This window comes from Humulus lupulus, chromosome 2 (genome assembly GCF_963169125.1).
Source record: "Humulus lupulus chromosome 2, drHumLupu1.1, whole genome shotgun sequence".
In the NCBI taxonomy this organism is placed as follows: domain Eukaryota; kingdom Viridiplantae; phylum Streptophyta; class Magnoliopsida; order Rosales; family Cannabaceae; genus Humulus; species Humulus lupulus.
In genome coordinates, this window is record NC_084794.1 from 192,667,589 (window position 1) to 192,677,167 (window position 9,579).

Genomic DNA, 9,579 nt, shown 5'->3' on the forward strand with positions numbered 1-9,579 from the left:
TGCTGAGCAAGGAGCTTAACAAGGAGTCGCTCAAAGGGCAGCAAATCAAGTAGGGGTGGTTCAAGAAAGAGTAGTTCAAAGGGGAGTAGCTGCCAATAATGGGAAAAATGCAGTTATTGTGGATGATGACAGAGATTGTGCTATTAGGCAATACACTCTCCTTTTCTTCAACCTGCTCATTCTAGACATCGTGAGACTAGAAATTCATGCTAGACATTTTGAGTTGAAGCTAGTTATATTCCAAATGCTTCAAACTGTGGGCTATTTCAGTGGGATGCCAACAGAAGATCCTCACCTTCATCTTCGATTGTTCATTAAAGTTAGTGATTCTTTCAAGCTGCCCAGAGTTATAGAGGATGCCTTAAGACTGAAGTTGTTTCCATACTACTTGAGAGATAGAGTGAGAGCTTGGTTGAAATCTTTTCCATGATGACTTGGCAAGAGTTGGCTGAGTGGTTTTTGATGAAGTACTTTCCTCCCACTAACAATGCAAAGCTCCGTAATGAGATTACTTTATTTCAAAAACTTGATGAAGAATCTTTATACGAGGCATGGGTGTGGTTCAAGGAGTTGTTGCAAAAATGCCCTCATCATGGCATTCCTCATTGCATCCAGAGGGAGACCTTCTATAATGGTCTAAACGCTCACACTAGAATGGTGGTTGACGCTTCAGTGAATGGGGCTCTTCTTGCTAATTCCTATAATGAGGCATATGAAACCCTTGAGAGGATATCCAACAATAACTATGAGTGGCCCACCACTAAAGTTTCTACAGGAAGAAAGGTGGTTGGCATTCATGATGTAGATGCACTCACTTCTATGACAGCCCAAGTTTCCTCTATATCGAATATGCTAAAGATGATGAACATGGGGATGAATTAGTCAATGGGGCAGCCTCTGGGGACACAAATGGGGCAAAAGGAGAACATTTCTTGTGTGTATTGTGGTGATGGTCATACTTTTTGACAACTGTCCTTCCAATATAGCAGCTGTGTGTTACATGGGGAATCAAAATAGGAATGGTCCTTATTCTAATTCCTACAATCCATCATGGAGGCAACAACCCAACTTTTCTTGAGGTAATAGGGGTTGGCCCTAGCATTTCATATATGCCTCCTAGATAAATTTTCCACTTGGCTATTCTCCACAAGCACCACAACAAAGGCAACAACAACAAGCAACACAATCTAACTCTCTGGAGAATATGTTGAAAGAGTATATAGTGAAGAATGAAGCCATGATTCAAAGTCAAGAGACATCATTTAGGAACTTAGAAAATTAAGTTGGGAACTAGATAATGAGCTTAGAAATAGGCCCCATGGTGCATTGCCAAGTGATACTGAGTGTTTACCCAAAAATGACTCCTGGTGACGTGGCAAGATTGACCTACACGTGGCGGGCACGCGGCGATTTTAAGTGAAAGAATCTTGTTCGACCATCGACCAGAAAGTTATTAATTTATCAAGCACCACGCTTAGGTGCGACTAGTCTGGTCGCATACCTTCGTTTACTTCCTTTTTGATGTGCAATCTTATAATATTTGCATTAATTGTAATTTCCTTTATTAACTAGATACATGAATCTTAATGATAATTGAGGCCTATCGGCCCATGTAATCTTCTTGAGCCTATAAATAAGAATCAAAGGGCCCAAGGAAGGGACTTTTGAACTTTTGATCTTTGTACTCTGAGAGAAGAATATAGTGTGATTATTAACCGAACTTGTAATCTTCCCAAGGCTTGTGAAACTCGTGAACCCTAGTTCATCAATCACAGTGTTGGGATTTAACATCAATAAGAACACTAAGTGGACGTAGGTCATTACCATCTAATCAGGGCCGAACCACTATAAATCATTTGTATCGTTTACTTTTCCATTTGAATTTCTTCTTGTTTTCATCTCATTTTATATCGTTTATCTGACTCTGTGTCGTTGAACAATTTGAGAGTCAACATTTTGGTGCTTACATAACGACTAAGAAAGTACTGGATTTTGTGGTCAAGAACATAGTGTGTTGCTATGGATTGCCAAGAAAAATTGTCTCAGACAACGACATGCAGTTTGATAGTGATCTGTTCACGAATTTTTGCGAATGACATGGAATTATCAAAAGCTTTTCTTCAGTAGCTCATCCGCAGGCAAACAGACAAGTCGAAGCTGTCAATAAGACACTAAAGGATACTCTGAAGAAAAGGCTTGAAGAAGCAAAAGGGGCATGGCCAAAGCAGTTGCTTGAAGTCCTCTAGTCGTATAGAACGTTGCATCGAACAACAATAGGTCATACTCCATTTTCCTTGGCTTATGGATATGAGGCTATGTTGTCTTTTGAATTAAATCCACCATCACATCAATGGATGGCATACGATCAAGACACTAATAGCCAGTTGTTAATGGAATCTTTGGATTTGGTCGATGAAAGGCGTGAGCAAGCCCAACTCTGAGTGGTTGCTTACCAACAAAAGGTCGCCTGGTATTTCAACTCTAAAGTACATGAAAGAAAATTTAATGTAGGAAATCTGGTACTTAGAAGAGTTTTCCTTAACACTCGCGATCAATCTGCTGGAGTACTTGGACCTAACTGGGAATGACCATACCAAATCAAAGAAATCCTCCATCCAGGCACTTATAAACTTGCTCGCTTAAATGGGGATCTCATTCCTCGCTATTGGAATGGAGAACACCTGTGCAAGTACTATCAATAAATAATTCTTCTTAAAGAATTGACTTGTATTAAATTTTACTTTTTACAAGTTTATGAACAAGGGTTAGCCAACCATGTGACTGATCGCTTATAAGTGTAAGATCATATTTTGATCACATGTACAGACACGATTGTCCATTTATTATGAGAAATAAAAAGGACTGTGCGCAGCCAGTCAATCTTGCCAATTATTGTATTTATTACAAGTGTTTACTCATTACGTGTGTTGTTTTGCTATATAATCATTTTAAATCTCTATTACGAGCAGTAATGTTTGAATAGGTCTTGGTCAAGGCAAGTGAACGAGGACCTAAAGCTCCCCAATCACTTGGGGGGCATATAAGGTATATAGTAAGCAAAGCATATCAACATGTATGTAAACACACAAGCAAAATAAGTAAAAGCATGCTACGATACTTAGAGTATTTTTCAAAATTTTGTTTAAATTTTGTTAAATCAAACCAAAGTGCTATGCTAAGTTCGGTCATGCGAACATATGTTAAAATAAAAATGTTATAATATCAAAAGAGAAATCCTTTACACCGCGAGAAATTACTGCTCGGATGTAGTTGTCTGTTAAAAAGAAAAGCTGCCCGTTCAGCAATAAAAATATAAATTGTATCGACATCACAAACCGTAGTTCGTGTCTCTTAAACTACAAGTTAAAATTAAAAGAAAAAGCAGATAAAATTATGAAGCAGCCGGAGGATTTCGCCGAGGCTCTTGAGGCTGTAGGTCGACTGTGGCCCCAGCATCTTCATTGACACCCTCAATGCCTGTTGCCAAGGATATCTCGGGGGATCCTTGAGCCTTCTCTTCCTGTTCCAGGCGGGCAGCACACCTCGCCAACTCAGCCTCCCTTATTGGGCCAGGTAGATAAGTAAAGTCAGCCTTGGGATTGCTTTTCCAGAACATGTAGAAGCACTGGAACACTGCTCCTTTGTACTTCTCCAGGTTGCGCGCATTGGCCTCCTCAAGGTCAGCAACCTCCTTGCAGCTGATCTCCAACTCCGATTGAAGTTTGTGGGCTTCTCGGTAGTTTATCAGCGAGGCTTCCTTGTACTTATCTTTGGAGGCAGTAATTTTGGCAACAGAGTCCTCCTTCTTCTTTTTCAATTCCTCCTCAAGCTTGGCGATCTTAGCCTCAGCTGCTCGCAACTCTTCAGCATGCTTGGCCTCAACCACCTTGTGCTGCTCGACCAGCCTCTCCTCAGCCGCCTTGATCTCTTCAGCCTGCTTGGCGACCACCTCCTCTGAGCGGCACCAACTGGTGCTCACGGTCGATATCCCCTGCGATCAGAAAATAAAAGTAAAAGGCTGTTAGTATCCATTGGAGAGATGAACAATTAAACCATAATGGAAGCCCCAGCTTACAGTGAGTAGTTCGTTCAGCCCGCGGCTGAGGAGTTGGTCGACCGGCATGGTAGGGGCGTTGCTGAAGGATTCCAAACTACAGCGGTGTCTAGACAATTACTTCAGCCTATCAATGGCCAAAGGGCAAGCGAAGTTCAAGATCGCTTCGACCAGAATTTTATCTGGTTGGGTAGCAGGACTTGGGTTGGCAGAAGCTGGAGGATTCTGGTCGGTTGTTGCTGGAGGAGTCTGGTCAGCATGCCCTGGAGGGGGAGTTGTCTCTTTGGTAGGATTTGGTGGAGGAGGGTCTTCCGTTCGAGCCCTCTTTGCAGATGGGTCACTGCAGCCCTCTCCTGGCTGGCGCCTGTTCGATTTTTTCCTGCTCGCAGGAGTGGTGGTGGTAGGATTGGTGTACAGGTTGAAAGCTCTCTCGGCAGGTATGTCTGCAAGGAACGAAGCATATGAACAATCAGACAATATAATTATAAGTGTTGGCTAAATCAAAGAAATGAAAGAAAAAAAATTATATGTAAAATACCCGAGCTACAACTACTGGTCACTACATTATTTACTGTACTACTGCTACACTCACTCTCTGGCTTGAAGAAGTCTGAATTTAAATTAGGCGTGTATTTAAAGTTGTCATCCCCGTCAAATAAATGATAGGGAATGGGCAAGCTGTCTAAGAGTGAGAAGTCAGTACCATTCTCATCTGAAGACTCAAGAATGGGCTCGGGATGTTCAGAAACTTTCTTTTTGCCCTTTCCTGAAGGAGTCGGAGCAGCGGCTGTTCGCGGGGCGCTGGAGGGTTCCCTGATGGTCACTCCCGTTGCCCTCCTTCTCGGGGGTTGTGACACATCTTGGTGTTGCTCGGGGACTTCTCCACCAGTGGCACTCCCCGCTGTTGATTCCCTCACATCCTAGTGAGGTGCCAAAAGGCCGACCATCCTTAGATTGGCCTCTGTGCAAGCTCTTTGACTCTTTTTTCTATGCTGGTCATGCTGGCCAAAGATGCTGCTCGTATCTCCATCTTTGGAGTAGGAGATGGTCAGTGCCATGGACCTGAATGGCATAAAAGTAATAAGGGATGTCCAGAAAAGCTAAAGGAAATTGAACAACCAAGGAATAAATGATTTACCTCCTTCTGTGAAGGCCAGATTGTTGGCGATCAGGTCTGTTGTTAAAAAGTACTCCTGGAAGTACTTTCCCACGTTGGACTTTTGGGTGATCTCACCCAGGAAGGTGCGAGTAGATTCCTGGTGGTACAAATGGAAGAACCCCGTGTAGTTGTGATTGGGATTGGACTTGAGATCAAACAGATAGTTGATCTCGTGTGGATTTTACTCGACCCATATTCGATGGACTGGTCGAAGGTCTATTAGAAGGGTTATGAGAAAAAGGAATTTCTGGGATTAGTAACGACGACTGTTCTTGATCTTCTAGCAGCTGGGCGAGCAAATCGTCGTCAATCGACCTCTCACCTCCCCACGGGTCATGCATGAAAATCTGCGATTAGAGAAGGGGAGATGAGAATCTGCGGCCAAAAGACCAAGAAGGTGGTAAAGTTGGAATAACGTTGTTCGGGTATAAAAGTTAAGCTTTTATACGACCAGCAACATTCTAACATAAACACTAAAATTGTATGCGAACAATTTGGAAAACAGATTAAAAAGCAGAAGTGAAAAGTTATTCTGAAAAAAACTTTTCGACTCTGTGTTGGGGCGGGAAAAAACTAGTTTTTTCTACATGCTTAAAAATAGAATTTTTACTTCGATTTTGCGCCCTAAATTGATGATCCTCACGCCCAAAATGATTCCTAAGTCTCATGCACTGTTATTTCCTTATCCTATCATGCTCAGACCTACGTACCCATTTACCCCAAATCGGTTTTTCAAGAACATTAAAAAACTCAAAGTCCTAAACAGGAATAAAACAGATGTTGCATGGCATCTCAACAACTGAAAAGGTCGATAAACTTACTTGGATAAAGATTGGAGAAAATTTCTGAAATGCTAAGTGGCTGGGCATAAATTCTATGAGTAGTCAATATCGTTAGAATTTCTGGGTTTTTATGCTCTGTTCTTCAGTGTTCTTGAGGAGAAAGTGAAAAGTAAAAGGTAAAAAATGATTTTGAGGGGTTATTTATATTGGTCGTAGTACGGTTACCAAGGTAATGATGAGAGGTTATTTTATGAGGCATGGGAAAATGTGATAGCCGTCAAACCACATTTTGGGAAATCACAATGGTATGATTGGTTGCCCTTTTCGAGAAGGCATGGACGGCTCTAACAGATTTGACAAGGCATACGAAAGGTTGGTTGTCTAAGTTTACTTTATGCTGGTCGTAGTAAAATAAACTCGGGGGGCAAATGTTTACCCAAAAACGGCTCCTGGTGATGTGGCAAGATTGACCTACACGTGGCGGGCATGCGACAATTTTAAGTGAAAGAATCCTATTCAACCATCGACCAGAAAGTCATTGATTTATCAAGCACCACGCTTAGGTGCGACCAGTCTGGCTACATACCTTCATTTTCTTCCTTTTTGATGTGCAATCTTATAATATTTGCATTAATTGTAATTTCCTTTATTAACTAGATATGTGAATCTTAATGATAATTGAGGCCCATCTGCCCATGTCCTCTTCTTGAGCCTATAAATAAGAATTAAAGGGCTCAAGGAAGGGACTTTTGGACTTTTGATCTTTGTACTCTGAGAGAAGAATATAGTGTGATTATTCACTGAAGTTGTAATCTTCCCAAGGCTTGTGAAACTCGTGAACCCTAGTTCATCGATCACAGTGTTGGGATTCAACATCAATAAGAACACTAAGTGGACGTAGGTCATTACCATCCAATCGGGGTTGAACCACTGTAAATCGTTTGTGTCGTTTACTTTTCCATTTGAATTTCTTCTTGTTTTCATCTCATTTTATATCGTTTATCTGACTCCGTGTCGTTGAACAATTTGAGATTCAACACTGAGAATCCAAGAATTGTGGGCAAGGAACATTGTAAAGTCGTCACTTTGAGAAGTGGGAAAGAGTTGGAAAATAGCAAGACAAATTCTGGGCATAAGGGTGAGCCCTCTTCAATTCAAATAAACAAGGAAATCCAAAAAGAATATAAAATTCCTAGTTTACAAAAATCTGCCTCTGCCTAGAATGCTGCAGGGATGCCGCAGCATAGTCGCCCAAACAGCTTAATTTCAAAGCAACCACTTCAATTTCCTCAATGTTTTCAGAAGCAAGAGTTGTATTCTCAATTCAAGAAATTTTTAGATATATTAAAGCAGTTGCATATAAACATCCCACTTGTAGAGGCACTTGAGTAAATGCCTAACTATGTGAAATTCATGAAAGATGTTCTTACAAGGAAGAGAAGGATATGAGAGTTTGAAACTGTGGTTATAACTAAGGAGTGTAGTTCATTTCTGCAAGACAAATTGCCACGAAAGTTGAAGGATTATGGGAGTTTAACTATTCCATGTAATGTTGGAGACACTTATTGTGGGATGGATTTATGTGATTTAGGTGCTAGCATTAATTTGATGCTAATGTCTATTTTCAAGCAATTGGGGATCAGAGAAGTTAGGCCTACTACAATTACTCTTCAACTTGTAGATAGATCTCTTGCTCATCCAGATGGGAAGATTGAAGATGTATTGGTGAGGGTAGACAAATTCATATTCCTTGCTGATTTTATTGTGCTAGACTATGAGGTGGATAGAGATGTGCCTATTATTCTGGGGAGGCCATTTCTTGCAATAGGAAGAACTTTGATAGATGTGTAAAAGGGATATCTTTCTATGAGGGGTCCAAGATGAAAAGGTGAATTTTAATGTTCTTAAGGCTATGAAGTTTCCTGATGAGGTTGAGGAATGCTTAGTGGTTTCAGTGGTAGATTTTTTGGCATCAAAGGAGTTTGAGACTAGTAGCGCTGATGATCCATTAGAGTGGTTATTGTTGTTTGACTCTCAAAATGACGAAGATGAGGAGGAGTACTTAGCTTAGTTGGAGGCTAATTCTCAATGGTTAAGAACAAAAGGACGATTTGATTCATTGGAGTTGTCATCTAGGGAGTTCAAGGCTCCCAAACCATAAATTGAGGAGCCACCTGAGTTGGAGTTGAACGTCTTGTCATCACATTTGCGATATGCATACTTGGGTCCATCTTCCACCTACCTGTCATTATTTTGGCGGAGTTGACTCAAGAACAAGAAGAAAATTTGCTTGAGGTTTGAGAAAGTTCAAGAAAGCCATTGGGTGGACTATTGCAGATATTTGATGTATTATTCCTTCTTTGTGTATGAATAAAATCTTTCTTGAAGATAGTGAAAAAGTTTCTATTGAGGGGCAAAGGAGACTAAATCCTATCATGAAGGAAGTGGTGAAGAAGAAAATTATCAAGTGGTTAGATGCTGGCATTATTTATCTTATCTCTGACAGTTCATGGGCGAGCCTTGTTTATTTTGTGCCTAAGAAGGGTAGGACAACAGTGATGAAGAATAAATACAATGAGTTGATTCCTACTAGAACTGTGACAGGATGGAGAATTTGCATGGACTACATCAAGCTAAACAAGGCCACTAGAAGGGATCATTTCCCTCTTCCTTTTATTGATCAGATGTTAGACAGACTTGCTAGGAGAGAGTACTATTTCTTCCTTGATGGGTACTCTGGTTACAATCAAATAGCAGTGTCCCCAAAAGATCACATTCACTTGCCCATATGGTACTTTTACATTCTAGAGAATGCCCTTTGGTTTGTGCAACGCTCCTGCGATGTTTCAACGATGTATGATGGCCATTTTTACTAATACGGTGGAGAAATTCATAGAGGTATTCGTGGATGACTTCTCTATTTTTGGTGATTCTTATGATGACTGTTTAAGTAATTTGGCTAATATTTTGCAAAGATCTGAAGAAACAAACCTTGTCCTTAACTGGGAAAAATGTCACTTTATGGTCAAGGAAGGTATTAAGGAAAAATGCTTGCATCTACTAGTAAGGGTATTATGGTAATTTGGCTTGGGTTAGGGTATTATGATAAATTGTATGTTCTTATGTGTTTACTTATACAAACTATGATATGCATGATTTATGGTGTATGTTTATTTTATGTTTTCTGGCAGACAATCCACACACATTAAGTATTAAAGACCAAAGTGCAATAAAAATTGAATTGTGGGGGTCAAAGTAGAATTTTGAGTTTTGTGATAGAAAGTCTAATTATCAAAAGTTAAAACTATTAGTTTTGGTTGGAAATTACAATAAGGGTCTTAAGTGATTATTAAGGATAAATTTAAGGTTGGGGACAGAAAGGTCATTTGGTTTTATACGAATTAAGTCAAATTAAATAATATATTAATAAGAAAATTAGGTTTAGATTTCGTACGAATTTCAGACTCTGGTTTTGGGCGATAGACTGAAAGGGAAATAGACCAAGAATAATCTCTCATTCTTGATCTGAGTTTTTGAAAGCTTGAGGTTTGAAGGAGATCACCAATTTAGGCTATTGAAGGCCT

The 9,579-nt window shown here is 40.2% G+C and overlaps 1 non-coding gene across 1 annotated transcript; it reads right to left on the bottom strand.

Annotated features, from left to right (window-relative positions):
• Positions 1-492: 492 nt before the first annotated feature.
• Positions 493-599, bottom strand: LOC133820435 (small nucleolar RNA R71). Its single transcript, XR_009886845.1, has one exon. It is a non-coding gene; the product is annotated as a small nucleolar RNA R71 (small nucleolar RNA).
• Positions 600-9,579: the final 8,980 nt, after the last annotated feature.